The sequence below is a fragment of the Pelodiscus sinensis genome, chromosome 2 (assembly GCF_052426305.1).
Source record: "Pelodiscus sinensis isolate ZL-2025 chromosome 2, ASM5242630v1, whole genome shotgun sequence".
Lineage (NCBI taxonomy): Eukaryota > Metazoa > Chordata > Testudines > Trionychidae > Pelodiscus > Pelodiscus sinensis.
Genome location: NC_143053.1, coordinates 39,109,946 through 39,132,866, shown reverse-complemented (window position 1 = coordinate 39,132,866; position 22,921 = coordinate 39,109,946). Strand labels below are relative to the sequence as shown.

The following is a 22,921-nucleotide window of genomic DNA, read 5'->3' as shown; positions in this document are numbered from 1 at the left end:
AGGACTCAGTAGAAGCTGGAATTGCTCAGCCCCAGCTCACGCTGGGTCTGGGACCTATCCCTGCTGCGGTTCTGCAGTTTAAATTAGTAGGAGCTGGGCTGCATGTGCACCCAGCTCCTACTACTTTTAAACTACAGAGCTGCAGTGGGGCCCCTTATCGACTAATCATTTAGTCAATACAACTTTTATCGACTACAAAATTAGTCAGTTACCCACTTCTTAACATCCTTAATGTGGATATGGCTTTGCCCTGGGGATGGTTCACACCTGGCCTAAACTACCCCAGGTGGTTAGCTTAATTATGCAATGAATCACAAAAATCACAGAAATGTAGGCCAGAAGGGACTCTGACAAATCATCACATCCAGCCCCCTCCATCTTGGCAGGACTGAGTAAACCTAAATCAATCCTGATGGGGTTTTGTCCAATCTCGTCTTAAAAACCTCCAATGACAGGAATTCCACAGCATTCTTTGGAAATCTTTTCCAATGCTTAACTATCCTTACAGTTACAAAGATTTTCCTAGTCTCTAACCTAAATCTCCCTTGGTGCAGATGAAGCGCAGTATTTCTTGGCCTACCTTCAGTGGACAAAGAGAACAATTGACAACAGTCCTCTTTGTAACAACTCTTAACATATTCAATGACTGCTATCAGGTTCCTCCTTTTCTCAGTACTGAACATGCTCTTTTTTAAAAATAATCTTCCTCATAAGTTACATTTCCTAAACTTGTTATCATTTTGTTGCTCTTCTCTGGACTCTCTTCAACTTGTCCACATCTTTCTTATTCAACACCATATTCCAACTCAGGGCTCCCTTCCCCTCCCCCGATTGAGTACAGTGGAACAACTGCCTCTTGTGTCATACATACAATACCTTCATTAATACTGGAGATGTGAAAAGTTAACCAGTGGGGGCTGGAGCAGCTCCCTGCCCACAGTGGGCAGGGACACTCCAGCCCAACCAGAGCAGCCCATCTGTGGTAGGCCTGCCATAGACAGGGGTGGCTTTGGCTATCAAGCACAGCCTTTGTCCACAGCTGGCCCAACTACAGCAAGTGGAGGAGGAGCTCCAGCCCAGCAGGGCTGGAGCAACTCCCATCACCACCACCTGACTCCCTTTAATTGGTTAATCAACTAAACTAGATTTTACATCCCTAATTAATACACCCCAGAATATTAGCCTCTTTTGCAATTGCATCATGTGGTTGATTCATTTTCAGTTTGTGATCCACGATAACTCCGATTCTTTTCAGCTGCACCACTTAGCCAGTTATTCTCCATTTTGCAATTGTACATGAGTTTTTCTTTCCTACGTGGAAGACATCTTTATTCTGCATTTGTACAGCACACAACAGATTACTTTGATCATCAGATCTTCTAGATAGGGGCATCCAGCAGCCCCTCGGTTGCCTAGATCTGGACCCTGAGACTTAGGGCCTGCCCCATCACTGGGGAGCCCACCCTGGCGGTCAAGCCCCCCAGCCGCCACCTCCCCTGATTTTTCTGTGGGTCAGCGACCCCCAACCCAAAAAAGATTCCCCACCCCTTCTCCAGGTGCTACGTCAATATAAAGTAATAAATTAACAATAATAAATTCAGTGTGAGTTGAGGGTGCTAAGCACTTCACGGGACTTGACCAGGATGAATTCTTCAACTTTGGGTACAGAGCAGAGAAAAAACAAATCCTTTTCAACTCTGGGGTATATTAATAGGAATGCTGTATGTATGACACAAGAGGAGCACCACCCGCTCTTTGCAGGGTGGAGGAAACTTTGCATGCTCCCCCCACCCCGACTGGCCTGGGGGCAGGGGAGCGGCAGGGCCTCCGTGGGCCAGTTCAACCCACTTGGCGGGTGGGATTTGGCCCGTGGAGGCCCTTTTGCCCACCCTTGCACTTAGGTGTGCATGTGCCCAGATTTCAACGTTTTTTCCCCACAGCGGTACCCATTGGGCCAGCCAAGAAGCCCTCTGAAATGGTGCATATATTGGTGCATATATACCCCGATGGCCCTCCACCTCTTCAGTTCCTTCTTGCCAGAATCCTCGGATGAAGGGGAGGTGGGTGGGATTTGGAATAGACATGAGCAACACATCTTGAAGAACAGCAGTTACAAGAGGGAAGTAACCGTTTCTTTTTCAAGTGCTCACTCATGTCCATTCCACTTAGGTGACTCCAAAGCCAAACCAAGGAGGCAGGGTCGGCGCCTACAGAGAGATAGACTGCAACTGTCCTGCCAAAGGCTGCATCATCTCTGGCCTGCTGCGTGATGGTGTAATGGCTTGTGAATGTATGTACGGACAACCAGGTGGCCGCCTTACAGATGTCAGGAATGGACACCTGCACTACAAAGGCCATAGACGAGGTCTGTGCCCTCATGGAATGGGCTGTAAGTGGGGGAGGGGAATCAGGCCTGTTAAGGTCATAGCATGTTTTAATGTAGGACGTGATCCACGATGACAAACACTGTGCCGATACTGGGAGGCCCTTCATCTTTTCGGCTATGGAAATAAAGAGTTATGGAGACCTACGAAATGTCCTCGTCCTATCTATATAAAATGCCAAAGCTCTCCTGATGTCTAAGGAATGCAGGGATTGGTCTTCAGGTGTTGAGTAAGGTTTGGGGAAGAAAACCGGGAGGTAGATGTCCTGGGACATATGAAATTGGGATATCACTTTAGGGAGAAATGTAGGTTGGGAGCGAACCCTATCATTAAAGAATACTGTATAAAGTGGCTCAGATGTGAGGACCCTCAACTCTGACACTCTCCTGGCCAATGTAATAGCCACCAAAAAGACTACTTTCCACAAAAAATGTTTCATGGAGCAAGTGGCCAAGGGCTCATCAGCTTTGTGAGTACAAGGTTAAGATCCAAAGGTGGTAAGGGCTGGTGAACATGTGGGTACAGCCTGTCTACCCCCTTGAGGAAATGCTTAATCAGCACATTCACAAATACCATCCTGCCCTCTTCCCCTGGGTGAAACTGCAATAGCTACGAGATGAACCCAGAGGGATTAAGTAAAAAGGCGCTGATGCCTAAGGTCTAGTAGGTACTTTAGGATGAGAGGGATGGGAGCTTCCATGGGTTCCACATCCCTCTCGGTGACCCACAAGAAAGTGCCTCCACTTTGCCGAGTATGCGAGTCTAGTGGAGGGTTGCCTGCTCTCCAACAGGACCTTCCTTACCGCCCTGGAACAAGAGGCATTCACCCCCAGTTAACCACAAACCTTCCATGCTGCAAGGTGGAGGGACAGGAGGTTCAGGTGGCACAACTGCCTCTCCCCAGGACCCGGGTGATCAGGTCTGGTACTAACGGAAACACCACTGGTTCCTCTACCACTAGGTCCAGGAGGGTCGGGAACCAGTGCTGGCAAGGCTAATAAAGATAAAGTCATGTAGCTGGCGGGGGAGGGAGAGAGGCAGGTAGATCCAGTGCTTGTGGGGAGCCTGCATAAAGCCAGTTCCTTATGGGCAAGCGTTATGACATTACATCCAAAACAACAAAATTCTATCACACTGAGCTTAGTGCCTCACACATGCAGCCAAAAATATACTTTAAAATGTTCTTCAAAAATGTTAATTACTTTGCTGTTTGCCAAATTATTTTAATTAGCTGGTAATAAATTGCAAATATACAATATGATCTGCATTATAATATATCATGTTACTAGTGTAGTGGTAACACTATATTGAAGAACAGCATGAATCTTAACATAGCTGTCCCTTTACTATATTTCAACCATCAGACCATCTGCATTTTAAATAAGAACAATTGTAACTATGGGAAGAAAATGGTACTACAATAACTACGACTTTCCTTGTAGTCACATCTGATTAATGCCCGCTGCTCTACCCTGCAATAACTTGTTGCTGTGTCAAAGATGTGAAAAAAATCTCATTCCTCACAAATTATGCCAGCAAAACTCCCCATACAGATGTAGTTATAACATCTTTGACTAGTATAAGCTGCCTCTCCACTAGGGGGCTCTGCTGGTCCAGCTATACAGTACCAATATAAACAACAAGGAGTTAGGTGGCACCTTAAAGACTAGCCATTTTATTAACGGCATAAGCTCTCGTGAGTTGCAACTCATTTTTTCAGATGACATAATTACAACTCATGAAAGCTTATGCCATAATAAAATTGTCAGTCTTTTAAGGTGCCACCAGATTTCTTGTTTTTCCTGAGATTGACTAACATGGCTACCTCTCTAGTATCAGTATAGTAACATCAGCCAAGCCTTTGTAATACAGACTAGCCCTATGAAGAATATTTAGTACGAAGTTTCTGCTCTTTCATGAAGAGACTAACTTCCCATACTACTACCATCCACAATCATTCTGGGTTTGCAACAATCATCATTTCACTCACTAAACATCAGATAGCCCATTATTTCTTTACAAAAAAAGATTAAAAGAATATTAAAGTTTGCTTTAAAAATCAACAATTGTGTGTCATATTTTGAAGAATTGCACTCCACTTTTTTCATATTGTATTTGCTTTTTTGTTTTTTCAGACAAGATGAATGGAAAATTGTTGTCTCACATTCAGTTAGACTAGAACAGTTAGGATAGAACAAAAGAACATAAGGAGAAATGGGATGAAAATTAAAGAAATAAAAAACTGAATGAATGACAAGACAAAACTTCTTGAGTGGAAAACCTACTAAACTCCATTGCTTGAGACGTTTAATAGTAAAGTGGACAAGGTATTCTTATAAAAATAACTTACTATAAAGATCCAGCAATGGCAAAGGAACTCACTTTGATAAATTTTAGAAATGGGAAAGACACGAGTCATCTATCAGTCATTTATACTGAAAGATAAATTGTACACTGTGCTTTCAAGAAGGCAACCAATGATCAACAAATGATAGGTCCTTGCTACCAAAAGTAAAAATAATATCATATAAGAAAACACTCAGTGGGATATGGACATTTTCATTTGTCTACTTAATGAACCAGGTGAACTACTCAGATATCCTGACAGATTACTAAAACCAAAACTGTCCCTTTCAGTTACTCTGGATGAATATAATAGGGACATATACCCCCTTTCAACAATTATTTTCAAGTGAATAGTAAGAATACATCTTTTGCATAAAGATCCCCTTCAGTTTTCTGATCAGAATTATGGAATAAATCAAGAAAACACCAAAAAAGAATCTATCTTTTCTCCCTCCCATGCCCTGCACAGCAAGATTCTATCTATATTTAACACTGTGTTCCAAAATGCACTGTAACACAATTTGGACAATCCATCTTAAAACCACGTTAGCTGTTCATGCAAGTGGTATATGTCCAAAAAATAATGGAATACATGAATGCAACAAGCTTCCAGAAACCTGAGAGCTAGTCTACACTTACAGTGCTACAGCTGCGCCATTGTAGTGCTTAGTGAACAAGCTACCTACACTGACAGGAGAGGTCCTCTCATTATTATAGGTATTCCACCTCCCCAACAGGCAGCAGCTATGTTGCTGAGAGAAGTCTACCTATTGTAACAGCACTTCTATACCACAGGTTAAGTCAGTATAACTGTCACTCGGGGATGTGAAAAATCTCCATCAATGAGCAATACAGTTATAGCAACATAAGTTGGTAATGTAGACCAAGCTTACAAGAAAGAGGAATGCTCTATTTAGGGAGCATGGCAGGCTTCAGACTTTTCCTCTTTCCCTCCTTCCCCCCACCCCAAGAATTGTAAAGAAATTGAGTTAAGCAACAGCAATTTTTTACAGTTGCTGTTTTGAAACAGTACAGGGTATATCTGCAACCTCCCTTTCCTGTTTTGTTTTATTAGATCACAAGATCAATCATTTTATAAGAGACCGGAATGATTCCACAGATAGAGGAAGGTAGAAGGGAAATAGTTATAGTTAGTAAGCACATCTCTTTAAAGGTTAGTGTTCATAACAAAATTTAAAATATTTAATAATTAGAAAAAATTCCACTTGAAATTCAATCCAGTCTTATTCTGTGTATGAAACTTATCCCTCCCAGTCCCTTTTCCTACCCATTTTGTTTTCAACTGAGGATGAAAACAGTGGTGGAGTTAACTCATTGTTCACTCAAAATTAGCTAGTACCTTTGCACCACGTTTCACATACCTAGTCTACCATCAGGCTCAATGGTCCATAATAATTATTTTCACTTTTTTTCCCCCTCAGTGGGTACAGCTCAAAGCCTTTTTTTAGTGCTCCTCCTTTATGCTCACTGTTGTGGCACTTGAAAGGATTTTAGAGTGTTTGACAACTGAAAGCAACTTGTTATGCATGAAAAGTTATCTTCCTCTTTCCTTGATATAGTAAAGTTTTTTAACTGGTTAGGAGTCAAGAGAAAGTAGGAATCACATGAAGTGCAAGACAAAAGTCTGAGTAAAAGGATATATGGGGAAAAAGGCCTCTTATATTACATGTGCTCACAATTTACTGGGCAAAAGACAGTGGTAGTATAAATGGTCATGTAATTAACATGTAATTAACATGTTAGAGATAGATAGATAGATAGATAGATAGATAGATAGATAGATAGATAGATAGATAGATAGATAGATAGATAGATAGATAGATAGAAAGAAAAGAAGATATAAGCATGTGTAGTTTATATACTATGCACAGAGAGATAGATAGAAAGAAAAGAAGACATAAGCATGTGTAGTTTATATACTATGCACAGAGAGATAGATAGAAAGAAAAGAAGACATAAGCATGTGTAGTTTATATACTATGCACAGAGAAGATGGGAGAGGTTGTATCTTGAAAAAGGAGGAGAGGGGATAAAGGGAAAGGGTTGCTTTATCTTACAATTTTCTGTTGAGCTGATTTATGTACTACACCTATTCCAGTCCTTGGCATATAAATTACACCCATCCATGCTTCCTTTTCTGATCAATATGTGCAACCATATCACTTACATTAACATTTGTTACCTCTAAATTTGGCCCAGAGCCTTCTGTGGGAGTTGTTCCTGCTTTTACCAGGTCTAAATATGATCCACTATGGGTTGGTCTACATTTAAAAATTATATCAGCATATCTATGTTAATCAGGAATGTTAGAAACACACATACACACACACACACAGCTAGGCCAACAAACGAGAGTGTTTCTGTAAGCACAGTTAACATCATTTTCAGAGGGGGTATATCTATCCCAGCAGAAAAATCCTTTTGCAAGTTCCAGCATAAGATCTATAATGTAGACATAGACTGCATATCTAACAATGCAAAGAAAACATTGAAGAGTATTGAAAAAGGTATCTTTTAAACACTACATAATTTGCAGTCTTCCTGAAGGAGCAGCATTATGTACACTCTCTCTCTAGCATTATTTATTATGGAATAGTTCTAGTGTCACACTAGTCACTGTTATGTTAACACACAATGAAAGAACATATTATAGTGTCTTCATTTGAAGAAGTTAAGATTGCTGATTTTCTTTATCTTTAGTTCAATTAAAGGTACTAAACTAAAGGTACTCAGTCTAAATACTGAATTAATGCAGTTTACCCTTTATTTAATACATGTAGATCATACAATCACACACACACACACACACACACACACACTTACCTAGCATGCTCTGTTCCTTAACTCGATTAATTTTTTGTTTTTTGGAAAATACAATGAAAATGAACATGCTTCATTTAAATCATTGCTCTGGGGTGGGGTTGGGAATGTGGGGTTCAGTATGCAGGCTTCCCAAGGAGAAAGGACTACCCAAAGCCCTCTATCACCACAGCAGCTTGGGGCCAGATGAGAAGCACCTCTTGATGGCTGCTGCAGCTCCAGCAAGCACAGCTGGGGGAGGGGTGCATGTCTCCCAGCTGGGGCAGGTCCAGGTTCATCTCCTCTCCCCAACCCCCCCCCCCCCCCCCCGAGCTCCCCAGCCAGAGTGAGAAATGCAGGAAACTGTGCACCTTCCCTTCACTCCCTTACAAAAGGGAACAGGTGACAATGTTTCTGTATGAATGTGGGGGAGCTTCAGCCCCCACAATCATCCTTAATGGGTGCCTGGGAGGGTGGGGAGCTCAGGGCTAGGGCAGTGCCATATAGGGTTGGGGTCACCCCCAGCCATCCCCTTTCACCTGCTTGATGATTCTGTTCCTTTTCTGAGAAACAATACAATTCCAGACATATTCCATTTTTCTGGCATAAACTAAAGCAAGGTAAAGGTTTGGTTAAGGTATGATAAGAGGAACCTCTAGGAGGTTTATGTGTAACCTTGCTTCTTGTGGGGACCATTGGCCTTGTACCGAGAGGGAGCCCATGTGGGCCCCCCAACCTAGTAGGGAGGCGTCTGTTGCAATTTGGTGGAGAGGCTGCTGCGGGTGAAATGGTACGCCCGACAGCAGGTTTGTGTGGCTGGTCCACCATTGGAGTGATTGAAGAACGCCAGGTGGCAGTGTAACGGGCCTGTGGAGATCGTATCTGGTGTGGTGGTATACGAGGGTTAGCCATTGCTGAAGAGCACGCAGGTGTAGTCTGGCGTATTTCACCACGTACGTTGTGGCGGCCATGTGGCCTATGAGTCTGAGACATGTGATGAGTGGAACGGGGGGGCTCACGGTGATGATGCAAATGAGGTCCTGGATGGCTTGAAACCTCTGCAAAGGTAGGAACGCTCTGCCGGCAAGTGAGTCCAGACGGGCCCCAATGAACTCGATGTCCTGAGTGGGATGCAAGACGGACTTTTGCTCATTGAGGAAGAGTCCGAGTGATCGAAAGACTTGCATCGTGAGGTGAACCATGTGGGAGACCTCGTGTGCCGAAGCACCTTTGAGCAGGCAGTCGTCCAGATAAGGGAAGATGAGCACCCCTTGGCTTCGGAGAAAGGCCGTGACCACGGATAAAACCTTTGAGAACACCCTGGGGGCTGAGGATAGCTCGAAGGGGAGGACCTTGTATTGAAAATGGTCCTCCGCCACGACAAAGCGCAAGAACCTTCTGTGAGCAGGGTGGATAGGGACGTGGAAATAGGCGTCCTGGAGGTCGAGGGCGGCAAACCAGTCCTGTGGATTTAAAATAGGGATTATGGCAGCTAGAGTTGTCATTTTGAATAGTTGTTTCCTGAGATATTTGTTCAGACGACGAAGGTCTAGGATAGGGCGCCAGCTTCCGGACCTTTTCTGGGTGAGGAAATAGTGAGAGTAAAAGCCCCTGTTCCTGAAGTCCTTCGGAACTGGCTCTATGGCACCCAGAGAGAGAAGGCAGTCGACCTCTAGTCTGAGGAGGATTTCGTGAGAGGGGTCCCTGAAGAGGGACGGGGTGGGAGGGGTGGTTGGTGGGATGGCTATGAGAGAGATAGGATAGCTGAACTGAATAAGCTCGAGGACCCATTTGTCCGTGGTGATTTTTGCCCATTGATGTAGAAAGGGTCTTAGACGGCGATGGAATAACTGGGTTGAACGATTCACGGTGCTGCCTGTGGCTGTCTGCTCGCCCTCGACCAACACATCAAATCTGTTGCTTGCTGTTGGAAGGCATGTTTGTTCTGCCGGTCGGGTTTCGGCATCGTTGAGGCCTCTGGCGAGAACGCTGGTTGTCAAAAGGCCTCTGTTGTTGGTGCTGTTGTTGCCACTGGTGTCTAATATAGGAGTAATCATATCTGCGCTGATAGGGTGAGTACCGACGTCTCTTAAAGGGAGGTGTATACATCCCCAAAGTTCGCAGGGTTGTCTGAGAGTCTTTAGAGGAATGCAGGATTGCGTCCGTGGTCTCTGCAAAGAGCTTATCCTTGTCGAAGGGTAAGTCCTCGACTTCTGTCTGTAGTTCCTTTGGAACTCCTGCCGCTTGAAGGAAAGAAGCTCTACGCATAACAATAGCCGTAGCGGCGGAACAACGTCCATGGCCATCTGGAGGGACGTTCTCACTGATGTGTAGCCCTCTTGGATGACTGATCTCAGGATCGATCTTTTTGAATCGGGGAGATGATCCATGAGGGGAATGAGGCGTGAGAACGTATCGAAGGTATGATTGGAGAGGTGTGCCGAGTAATTGGCGATTCTGAGGAGTAAAGTCACTGAGATGTATACCTTCCTGCCCAGGACGTCGAGCCTCTTTACGTCTTTATCAGAGCCCTGGTGTTTGAGGTGAGGGGCTCTAGATCTCTGTTGAGCTGCGTCGACTACTAAAGAGTTAGCCTGTGGATGGGCAAAGAGGAATTCCATGCCCTTTGGTGGCACAAAATATTTCTTGTCGGCTCTTTTGTTGGTGGGAAGGGCCAACGCTGGAGCATGCCACACCTCATCGGCCAGTTCCAGGATGCCTTCATCGAGAGGGATGGCGAGGCATGAACTATGTCGTGGTTGGAGATTCCTGAAAAGCTTATGCTGCTTATCTTGAGCTCTTGTAGCGGAATCTCCTGTGTAATAGCTACCCGCTTAAATAATTCTTGGAATTGACGGAGGTCGTCTGAGGGAGAGCTGTCGTCGGGGTTCACTGCATCCTCCGGAGGAGATGAAACTGGAATGGAAGACCCCGAGGTATGGTGCACGAAGGGAGCATGTTCCGGCTCTGAAGAGTGGTGAGATGGTCGGTAAGAATATCGGCTATGGGAATGTCGAAAGTCGCGGTCATCACGATGGTAGGCGCCATGGTGAGGTGAACGGTCATCGTGGAAGCTGGAGCAGCTGCCATACAGATAACGGTACGGGGAGCAGGGTGAGCAAGAGCGGAGGTGTGATGCCCTGGACGAGGCAGGGGAGGCAGATAGATGCCTGTACTGGTGCCTGCGATGGGGAGATGCAGCAGCCAGAAACGGGGAGGCAGTCTAGACGATCCGCGAGGAGACCAGTACTGATAAGGAGACCGGCGTGGGGATCGGAGTGCTGGCAGAGGAGAGGACCGTGTCGGGGAGAAGAAGCGGGAGCGGGAGCAGCTGCGGTGACGTGGAGAATGGGGGGCAGCAGGGCTCTGGGGTAGCTGAGTTGCGGCATGCGCTCAAGCGCTAGCTGCTGAATTGCTCGGCTCCTGGTGCGGCGGGGCAGGAGCGATCGGCACCGCGCCTGCCGCGGAACGGGTCGGCACCATGTAGTCCAGCACCACGCGGTGACTTGTGGTCGGTCCTGGGGCCGGTGCTGTGGTCGGGTCCGAGGTTGCTCTCGGCGCCGGCTTAACGCTCGGCGCCGGAGGAGGAAGAAGCGGCTGCGCTGATGCAGGCTGGGGAGACCGTGTCTTTGAAGACTCCCGTGGCCGCTTAGGCTTTGAAGCCGCCGAGGCAGGGGGACGTGGCTTTACAATGCCAGACGTCCCAGGTGTCTCTGCCTGGCTCTCCCTGCCATTAAAGGCAGCTGGCAGGGATCTTGCTGGGAACAGGCTCATTTTCTTCTGGAGTCCTGCAGTAGGGGAGGAAGCCCAGCGCTTATGAGGCTACTGATTAGAGTCAGCCTGCTGCGGTTGTAGGGCTGAGTCAAAGAGGAGCATACGGAGGCGCCTCTCCCTATCCTTCCTGGCTCTAGAGGTGAGCCTTAAGCAATGGGTACACTTTTGGGGGATGTGAGACTCCCCCAGGCAGCGAATACATTCTGCATGGCGGTCTGAGGCTGGCATTGCCTCACAGCAAGAGCCGCATTTCTTAAACCGGGTCCCTGACTTGCCGGCAACCTGCTGCCTCTTTTCTTTTGTTTTCGAACAGTAGGTGGTTGTTGAAGCGAATAGCCTGGTAACGACTCTGCCCAGGTATCTTTGTTCTTTTATCTTAACAGTCTGTTTTTTTTGTTTTTTTAAAGGTGAATGGAGCTATGTAGCCTGAAGCTGACAGGAGAACAGCTGAGAGGCGGGAGGTAAGAGCGGTCTCTGCTTTTACTCCTGACAGTTCTTTCTTTGTCCTTCCTCTCTTGAAAAAATTTTTTTTTTTTTTTTTTTTTTTTTTTAGTTTTTGGGGAATGAGAGGAGAGAGGGAGGAGAAGGGAATTGTATATACAAAAGGGAGAACTAGAAGCAGTCTAGTTCTGAGGCAGTGAAGTGAGGAGCGCAATTAGAAGCGTCTGCAGCCTGAGGCGGTGAAGAAGAACTGGCGGAGGGGCCGGACCGCGCGACAGAAAGAGCGCGAAAGCCACGAGCCTGCGGCACATGCGTGGTCCGGCCAGACACTGCTAATGACAAGTCTCCGTCTGCGGCGCAGGGGCAAGCCCAGCACCCATAGTGGAGCACCCGCGGGGACATCCCCAAAGAAGAACCTGTGTTACGAACGCAATTGATGAGGCGTGTGCGCCAGTCAAATGACCTATGACTAGTGGGGGTGTGACCCTGCCAGATCATAACAGGTATGCACATACTATCCAGGATGATATACACTGTGCAGAGACCAGGTCCCCTTTCATCTGCTCTGCTATAGCCAAGAACAGCTGAGGGCATTTCCTAAATGCTTTTGTGCAATCAACATAGAAAGCATCTAGCATGTGCAGCATCCTTTACCTAGCACTAGTGTGTGGTTTTGGATAGAAAACTGGGAGAAATATATCCTGATTATGATGGAATTGGGACATCACCTTTAGTAAGATGGTCAGGTGTGATATGGGATAAGAGAGAACACTATGTTCCATAACAGCTGACACCAAGCTTCTGGAAGCATCTCCTGTCCCTGAGTCGAGTCTTGAGTTGCTCCAAATACCTCTATTCTTTGCACCTAACCTAGCAACACTTCTCCACATTGAGGAGGATGCCAAGGGACTTGAACAGCTTTAACGTGAGTCTTTCGAGCCTATGGAGTTGTTCCAATAATCTCTTGGACAGGAAGGCCACTGCCACTGACATGCATTTGGTAAACACACAGGGGCAACAAACAGGCCAAAGGGCAGCACTGCAAACTGAGAGTGCTCATTCAACACTGTGAATCTGAGGTTGCATCTGTGACATAGAAGGATCAAAATGTGGAAACATGCGTCCTTCATGTCGAGAGCCACAAAAATGTCCCTGGGATCAAGAGATAAAATAATGGTGGCTAGGGAGACCATTTGAAACTTCATTTTCCACATGTAGCAGCTGAGGTTTCTCAGGTCTAGAATAGGTCTTAGACCCCATTTTGCCATCAGGATTAGAAAATAACAGGAATAAAGCCCCTTGATCCTTACTGTTAGGGGAACCTCTTGGATCACCCCTAACTTGGTAAACACACAGGGACAATAAACAGGCCAAAGGGCCGCCTGAGGAGTGGTCAGACCTCCTGTCTTAGAAGATGCTCATGAGAGGGGTCCCTGAAAAGGAATGGGTAAGGGAGGTGAGAAGGCAGTCGGGAGGAGAATTACAGGGAATATTCTACTCCAACCATTTGGAGGACCCAATGGTCCAAGGTAATGCTGGCCCATGCATGGTAGAAGGGGAATAGCCTAACTGAAAACTAGGGGCAGATGACTGTTTTGCGGGGCCCCGGGCAGCGTAACTCCACGGGGCCCCCCCTTTGCCATGGCGCATGCGCAGGGCTTTTTTAAGCGCGGGGCCCGGGGCGGCCGCCCCGTTCGCCCTGCCCTATATCCGCCCGTGCTGAAAACAAAGGGGAGGATCCAGTGAGGTTAGTGCCCTGCCCTTGGTGCATTGTCAAAAGCTCTGTTTTGGGCCAGGAGGGGCTTTGGAGGAGTTATTCCCCTGGTTTGACTGCTGAAAGGGGGTTCTCCTCCTATTATTGTTTCTATTGTGCCTACACTGCTGCTCATGGCACTGTCTAGGTACAAACCTCTGCAGAGGGGGTTAGAGTCTAAAGGGGTGCCTTTGGGTAGCTGGGATGTACGTTCCCAAGGATTTCATATTCGCTCGGAAATCCTTAAGGGAGTGAAGTTTGGACTCCATCTGCTCAGAGAACAGACTCCTGCCCTAAAACAAGAGTGTGCTGGACCTCTGGAGATAAACCCGAGGCTTGTAACCATGCCGACCTATGCAAGGCCACTCCCATCGAGAGTGTTCTCTCCCTCAGTTCCTTATCATCTGTGACTGTGTTGGAACTTCCTAATTGTCTTGCCTTTGCAAGCTCCTACTCTCTAGCAAATAATGGATTTCTAGTTTCTCCTAACTGCGTTCTTTAAACAGATTCAGAAGAGGTAGGCAGATGTGTATGGACAGTTAGCCCCTCCGGGACATGCCTCATGCCCCAGGCTTCAAAAGGCACAATGGGAAGGAGTAATTTAAAAAGTCAGCTAGGTCCCTCTTTCCAGACCTGCCCTTTCTTAGTCACCATAGGACCCAATTAAGCATCACTGAGTCTATGCACCTTCCACCACTGAAGTCTTAAAAATAATGATTCAGTTTAAGGGAATAAATATATATATATTCATCAATACATACAGTTTATATTTCCCTAAAAGTTTTAGGGCTGTGTCCTATAAACCTGGTTAATGAATAATTCTTATTTGCTAGGTTAGTTCTATAGACCTCAATGAGTTTACGTTGGTGACTAATAAGCCTTTCAGAAATACCATTCTTATGCTGTAATATATCTTGACCTATGTTTATTAATAACAACAGTAAATTAGCAAAAGCAATTTTTTTAAAATGTAGTTTACTTATCACTGTTAACATATTGTTTACTTTGTGTAATTCTCTGAGCATGGAAGAAGAAAATCAAATCAGTCAAGTAAGCTTCTTTTTAAGTAATCTAAACTTTGGGAGAAATTTGGAGTTGACAGTAACTCCTTACATACCTAGTGACATACAGCTCTAATAATTAAGTACCTAGTATTAAAAAATATATTATTCTATTGCAAAATATTAAATATATTTTGATAGTGTGTTTGGAAAGTTCACTAAAATTTAGGGAAATGACACAATGTCTTTGCATGTTTGATTAAGAGAAGTTAAACATAATTTTAGTTTAAACAACACAAAAACAGGCACTTGAATACTTTTGTGATGTTGGCCAAATGAGTACCTAGTTATTTCACCAGTTGCAATTTAATATTGCAACTATAAAATGTTTCACAAACTTACAAATTTAACATTTTCAAGTCAGAAAATAAGGCCATCATACATGGGGAAAACAAGTTTCACATCTTCCAGATAAGGCATATGTTGAATGCCTTATTTGAAGCAAGTTCGCAATGAGACTGATTCTTTCTTAGGGTTTTTTAATTATGCGTTTTGTTAGCATTTCAAGTGATTCTGGCTCACAGGGTCAAATCCAGAATAGCTAAAACGTCAGTACCTAAGGCTTTCATTGTAAGGAATATTACCCATGGAATGGCTAAAAATTTCACAGCTCCCATGACAACTATTGCACTGTCCTAGGTAGTCACAGGCTCCGTTTAGAAGGCTGGACACAAGTCTGGATCTTATGTTTGAGTTAAGATTGAAGAAATATTCCCCTTCCCCCATTATAGATCAAACACAATTTCTGTTTGAAGTTAGTAACAATTTACCCAGCCGTAGTGGCAGGCCTCTCCTGATAGCTCATCCTTAGTAATTAATGAACCACTGAGTTTCCAGGCAGCCACGATAGATAAGAGTGATCTTTCAGAAAAGCAACCTATGGTTTTGTAAGGCTTTATAGGAGACTTCAGACATCCACTAGTGACACTGTGGCCCCTAAATGCCCTCTAACCTCACCACCATTCCCAGAAAAAAAAAACACATCCAGTGAGAAAAGAATCATAGAAGATTAGGTTTGGAAGAAATCTGAAGCGGTAATTAAGTCCAATGCCATACTCAAAGCAGAACCAATCCCAACTAAATCATCCCAGCCAGGGCTTTGTCAATCCTGGTCCCATTAAACTCTTGAGCAACCCATTCCAGTGATTCACCATCCTCCTAGGCTTCTTTCAGAAGAACCTTTTTTTGGAAGATCTTTGGAAGGCTTCTTCTTCATAGAAAGAGGATTACCAACACCAGGAAAACCTCTCTGTTCTTTCAATTTACTTTCAGAAGAACACGATTGCAGTGTGGGCATAACTCAGGTTGTGTCAGAAAACTGGCCGTTTTTCCAACAAAACTCTGTAGTGTAGACATATCCCTAGTGAAATAGTTTTTCCTAATATCCAACTTAGACCTTCCACACTGCAACTTGAGACCATTGCTCCTTGTTCTGTCATCTGCCACCATCCTCCATCCTCTTTGGAATCCCCACCCTTTCAGGTAGTTGAAGATTGCTATCAAATCCCACCTCACTTTTCTCTTCTCCAGACTAAATAAGCCCAGATCCCTCAGCCTCTCCTTATAAGTCATGTACCCCAGCCTCTAATCATTTCCATTGCCCTCTGCTGGACACTCTCCACTTTACCCTCAACCTCTCTATAGTGGAGGGCCCAAAATTGGACACAATACTCCAAATGTGGCCTCACCAGTGCTGATTAAAGGGGAATAATCACCTCCCTTGATTTGCTGGCAATGCTTCTACTAACACATCCCAATATGCTGTTAACCTTCCTGGCAACAAGGACACACTGCTGATGCATACCTAGCTTCTCAACCATTATAATCACCAGGACCTTTTCTGCAGAACTGCCGCTTAGACAGTCGGTTCCCAGCCTGTAGCAGTGCACGGGATTCTTCCTTCCTAAGTGCAGGATTCTGCAATTGTTCTTGCTGAATTTCATCAGAATTCTTCTGGCCCAGTCCTCCAATTTGTCTAAATCACTCTGCATATCTTCAGCATATCTCTCCCCTCAGCTTACTGTCATCCACGAAACTGCTGAATGTGCAAATCAGTCCATCATTCAGATCATTAATGAAGATGTTGAGGGGAAAAAAAACAGCCCCAGGACTGACCCCTGGGGGCACTCCACTTGATACCAGCTGCCAGCTAGACGTTGAGCTGTTGATCACTATCGGTTGAGCCCAACGAACTAGCCAGCTTTCTATCCACCTTTTAGTCCATTGAACTGACTGGCAAGAATACTGTGGAAGACTGTATCAAAAGCTTTGCTAAAGTCAAGATATATCACGTCCACCACTTCCTTAATATCCACAAAGCCAGTAATCTCATCATAGAACGGTAATCAGTATGGTCACACATAATTTGCCCTTAATGAGTCCATGTTGATTGTTCCTGATCACCTTTCTCTCCTCCAAGGTATTCAGAAGGGCTCCAAGATTTTTCCAGGTGAGGCTGACAAGTTTGTTGCTCACTGGATCCTTCCTTTTTTTCCCTTTTTAAAAAATGGGCACTATATTTGTCTTTTTCCAGTCATTCAGGACCACCCCCAATTGCCATGAGTTTTCAAAAATAATGGCCAATGGATCTGCAATCACATCAGCACCCTTGGATGCATTACAACCAGCCCCTTGTGCATGTCCAGCTTTTCTAAATAGCCCTTAACCTGTTCTTTCACCGACGGCTGCTTACCTCCTTCCCACGCTGTGCTATCCAGTGCATCAGTGTAGGAGCTGAAGTTGTTTGTGTCACTAAGTTGCCTCCCACATTCAGTAAAGGTTCCACACTTTCCCTGACCTTCTTCATGTTGCTAACATACCTGCAGAAACCCCTCTTATTATCTTTCACATCCCTTGCCAACTGCAACTCCAACTGCACTTTGGCCTTCCTGACTAAAAATATTACTGGAGCATGCCAGGGTATATATGCCTCTCTAGTCACCTGTCCAAGTTTCTACTTCTTGTGAGCTTCCTTTTTGAGTTTAAGCTCATCAAAGATTTCTGTTAAGCCAAATTGGCTGCTTACCATATTTTCTATTCTTTCTACATATTGGGATGGTTTGTTCCAAGAAGACTTCTTTACAATATAGCCAGCTCTCTTGGATTCCTTTCCCCCTCATATTAACCTCCCAAGGTTAATCGGTTCCCCAAGGGAGTAAAAATCTGCTTTTCTAAAGTCCAGGGTCCGTCCGTCTACTGACGCTTTCCTTTCATTGGGATCCTGAACTTAAGAATCTCATGTCATTGCTGCCCAGGTTGCCACCCACTTCTACTTCCCCTATACATTCTTCCGTTTTTGAGCATCAGTTCAAGAGGAATGTGACCCCTTGATTTGTTCCTCCAACACTTGTTCCAGGAAATTGTCCTCAGCACTCTCCAAAAACTTGCTGGCTTATCTGTGCATTACTTTCTCAGCAGATATCAGGGTAATTTAAGTCCCCCATAGGAACCAAGACCTGTGATCTGGAAATTTCTGTTAATTGTCCAAAGAAAGCCTTGCCTACTTCATCTTTCTGGTCTGGTGGTCTATAGCAGATGCCCACAACAACGTCACTCTTGTTGCTCTCACCTCTAATTTAATCCAAAGAAGCTCAGCAGGTTTATCTCCAAGTTCACACTGGAACCCTGAGCAAGCATAGTGCTCTCTTTACAGCCAAAACACAAGAATTAGAAATCTCATGAAAGCCAGTATATAGTTTTCTCCCTACTATCTTTAGTGGCCAATAGCTTAGTTAATTCTAGCAGTTTCATCACAACTATAGTTGAGTTCTTCCCCCTGAGAAATGTTCATATTACTCGGCAAATAAAAATTGCTTGAATTTAGAATAAACTGTCTCCTTCTATAGAAATGGAACTCTGTCTTGAGGGAACAATGAATTAGTCTTCTGAATGTCATCCCCTATTGCTCACTGAAGTTAGAGTGCTGAAGTAGCTTTGTGCTAAGATCTGTACGCTGGACCCTCCTGATCAGCGAAGGTTGGTAAGAAAAGGGCTGGGTTCCTTCTTGATTGAGACTGCCAACATTTCCCTAAGGAAGGGCAGAGTGCAAATGGGTCTTACAGCTACTGTGAAGCCAGTGTTCAAGAAGCCAATTTTGATGCTGACAATCTATATAGTCAGCATTTTGGAGTAAGATCAGGGTAGGTTTACCCTAAAAAACAATAGCTTTTTTGGGATTTTACTACCTAAGAGGCAGCCCCTTGATATGAACAGGGACAGGAGTAGCTAACAAGAGTCTGATTGGTACTCAAGTTTTGGAATTTGTTTCCCATACTTCTGGTTGAACAAGGTTTAGCTAAGATTTGTAACCTTCCTGACATGCTGCAAAGCCCAAATCTTTCTGCTCACACTTTCAACAAAAGGGGTGGCTGAGGGTTGAAAGGGTCTGATGAAGATGTATATATGCCATAAAAATATACATTTATAAATAGGCATCAGGGGCAACAATGGAGCACCCACGGGAACATCACCTGAAGAAGTGTTTAGTTAGCCTATTCTAAGTAATGTGTAGTCAGAAGTTTTCTATCATGTAATCAAAAGTCATACAGCAATCAGAGAATAAACAGTCTAAGCTGTCTTTTTGTTCCTCCATCATTAGACAGAAAAATAAGAATTTCATTATTATAAAAACGTGACAACCACTAATGGGACATACAACTTGCCTTAGGTACTTCATACAACATAAAGAACTGAAAATTATTTTAGTGGAAATGTGAAACTTAAATGTAGTTATGATATATTTAGTTAACTAAAACTTCTTAAATCTCTTTCAAACAGGCTGAAAGGAAAAGAAGGGAAATTTTTACTTTTAAAAGGACATATATTAAAATTAAGCTATTCAAATAAATTAGAGCAACTTCTTCCATTTTATGTACTCATCATAAAATAGAAAGCAACTTTTTCATCTTTCAAGTTACAATGATGTTAAAGAATGGACCCCTTGAAAAAAATCCCTTATGCTCTATACACACACACACACACACACACACACACAAACAATAATTCCAAATCCTATTCCTCCCTTTGCAAACTGGACAAGTTGTAAAGGCCTAGAGGTCTGGACAACATTTATTTAACAGTAACTTGCGGGGGAGGACCATAGTTGCTTTTCAGCACATGACCTTTCTTATCATAAATAGGCCATAGCTGAGATATTGGAACTCAATATCAGAGGGATTTCACTTTTTACTCGAATATTGCACACAGTCTTTCATAACAAAAAATGGTATTAAAGTAAACATGGCACCTAGATAATATGACATTTGTCATTCTAAAGAGACAACTCTTTGTGGGTTACATAAAAAGGAAAAAAAAAAATCAAATACTGAGACACGTAGTAGGTGGGGATAATGCTAACCTGCACTAGGGATGTGAATGAGTAACCAATTAACCAGCTACCTGGTAAGCACCATCCTTACCAGTTAACTGGCTCCTGTGACTGGCAGCCATGTGGGGCCAATGGCCAGCAGCTGGCAGCCCCATGAGCTGGGGGGTGCTATGGCCAGGCCAGGCCCGGCCCATCATGCCACAGGCGGAAGGGCCACTGCAGCCCAGCCAGGCTGGAACAGCCCTCTACCCACGGAATCCCACTTAATTGATTAACCAGTTAAAAAGTAACCAGTTTTACATCCCTAGTCTGCACCAAGTGAGAACTTAATAGGTAGGGCCCCACAGAATTCACGGTCTATTTGGTCAATTTCATGGCCATAGGAATTTCAAAATTGCAAATGTCATTATTTCAGCTATTTAAATCTGAAATTTCATGGAGTTATGGGAGGTTGCAAGGTTATTTTAAAGGGGAGGCTTGCTGTACTACTACTCTTACTATTGCACAGCTGCTGGGAGCAGTGCTGCCTTCAGAGCTGGGTAGCTGGAGAGCAGCAGCTGCTGAAAGCAGAACTTCCGCCAGCAACAGCACAGAAGTTAAGGATGGTATGGTATTGCCATCCTTACCGTGCTGCTGCCTGCAGAGTTAGGCTTTAAGTTAGCAGCTGCCACTCCTTGGTCACCCAGTTCTGAAGACAGCAGTGCAAATAACAGTGTCATGGTATGGTATTGTCACCTTTACTTCTGCGCTGCTGCAGGTGGAGCCCTGCCTTCAGAGTTAAGTGCCTGGCCAACAGGAGCTGATCTCCATCTGCTTAGCTCTGAAAGCAGTGCAAAAGTAAGGGTGGCAATACTGCAACCTCCTAAAATAACTCTGTGATCCCCTTGCAACTCGCTTTTGGGTCAGTTCCCCTACATTGAGAAACACTGGTCTCCCCGTGAAGTATGTATAGGGTAGGGTAAAGATAAAAAAAGACCAGATTTCACAGTCTGTGACACTTTTTCATGGCCATGAATTTAGAAGGGCACTATGGATAGGTCAAAAACTTCATAATTCCTCTTTTCCCCATGTATGTTTTTGTTACAAATTATTCAGGAAATAGGAAAATTAATGCTGAAATATCAATTTAGGTGAAAGACAGATGTAAGAAAAAAAAAGAAAGCCCAAACCACAGCTCAACTTCCTAAACAAAGTATTTAGAGGATGGCAAGTGAGAGGTGAAGGAGTAAAGGGAAACAAAGTATTGCAATTTTAACTCTATCAGTGACAAGAATTTGTATATTTTAGAGATACAAACTATGCCGTGAGAGTTCTTTTAAGATGTGCAAAATAATCAAATGAAAATAAACTGAATTTTGTGATCAAGAATATGATCTTGCCGATGAAGAGACATTATTTGTCTTGTTCAGGGGTGTCCAAACTTTTTTCAAAGAGGGCCAGATTTGATGAAGTGAACATGCGTGAGGGCCGACCATTTTGTCTGACATTCTTTGAACCATTAAAATTAAATGCAAATTAACTATTTTATGCAAAGTTTATTGCAAACGGCATACTTTTCATTTCGTCACATGGATGACAAATCTAAACAGGTGTTAAATCACTCTGCCTTCCATCTCTGAAGGCCAGATGAAAAAAAAATCCAGGAAGCTGAAATATATGTCAGGAGCATTGTAAAGTACATTACATATTATTGGTAATAAAGGTTGTCTGTCAACTTTTAAGTTCAAAAAATATGAACAGGAACATAACACCAAGTATACATGTTGTGTCCAAATATATTTATAACTGATTTAGACCAACTGACATTAACTGAGATTTTACAATGTATTCATCTCAATACATATGGATTCGTTGGGGGCCATAAAAGATAGATATTGCCAAATTACCTGTGGGGCCGTATTAAACCGTAACACGGGCCGCAATTGGCCCGCGGGCCAGACTTTGGACATGCCTGGTCTAGTTGAAATATATACAAATATTTGAGGGGCCCCATCCTGAGAGATTTCACAGATTAAGAGATTCCAATCACAACTTCCAATTCCCAACAGCCTGAATGGAATTTAAAAAGAGCGCCCAACATTAAGGGTAGGTCTACACTGCACAAAAGAGTGTTCTCAACCCTGTTTTGGTAACCTTAGTTAAAGTAGGATTAAAATAACAGTGAAGACACAGTGGATATGTCTACACTGCTAAAAACAAACAAAAACCTTTGGCAGAAAGTCTCAAAGTTTGGGGTCAATACTATGTGACTAAAAACAGCAGTGTAGATGGTTTTGCTCAGGCTACACTTTGGGCTATGAAACCATGCAAATAGGGTGGGGTTCAGAGTCTGAGTACAAATGTATGCACTGCTATTTTTAAGCCTGCAAGTCCAAATCAGTTTACCCAGGCTCTTCCAATTCGCTGCCTCATGGGCTGTGTCTACACTGCACCCCTTTTCCGGAAAAGGGATGCAGATGAGACAAGTCGGAATTGCAAATGAAGCGGGGGATTTAAATATCCCCCGCTTCATTTGTATAAACATGGCTGCCGCTTTTTTCCGGTTCGGGGCTTTGCCGGAAAAAAGCGCCAGTCTAGACGGGGATCTTTCAGAAAATAAAGCCTTTTCCGAAAGGTCCCTTATTCCTCTTAAAATCAGGAATAAGGGACCTTTCGGAAAAGGCTTTATTTTCCGAAAGATCCCCGTCTAGACTGGCGCTTTTTTCCGGCAAAGCCCCGAGCCGGAAAAAAGCGGCAGCCATGTTTATACAAATGAAGCGGGGGATATTTAAATCCCCCGCTTCATTTGCAATTCCGACTTGTCTCATCTGCATCCCTTTTCCGGAAAAAGGGTGCAGTGTAGACACAGCCATGGTGTTTTGGTTTGGGAAGAGGGGCAGGAGGTTGCCGTCTAGGCATACCTAGTAACTCTGCTTTTAACCTGTTACCAATTTGAGTTGAATCCTGGCCTCCCCTACTCTTGCTGCTAATAGAAGTTAACAGCCAACTTGCCCTATCTTCATTACTATTTTAACCC

General features: G+C 44.1%; 1 protein-coding gene across 4 annotated transcripts in view; it reads right to left on the bottom strand.

The window, feature by feature from the left end:
* STK3 (serine/threonine kinase 3) overlaps nt 1-22,921 on the bottom strand; it is a 320,261-nt gene that overhangs the window by 262,192 nt on the left and 35,148 nt on the right. The gene's annotated exons all lie outside the window — the stretch shown is intronic.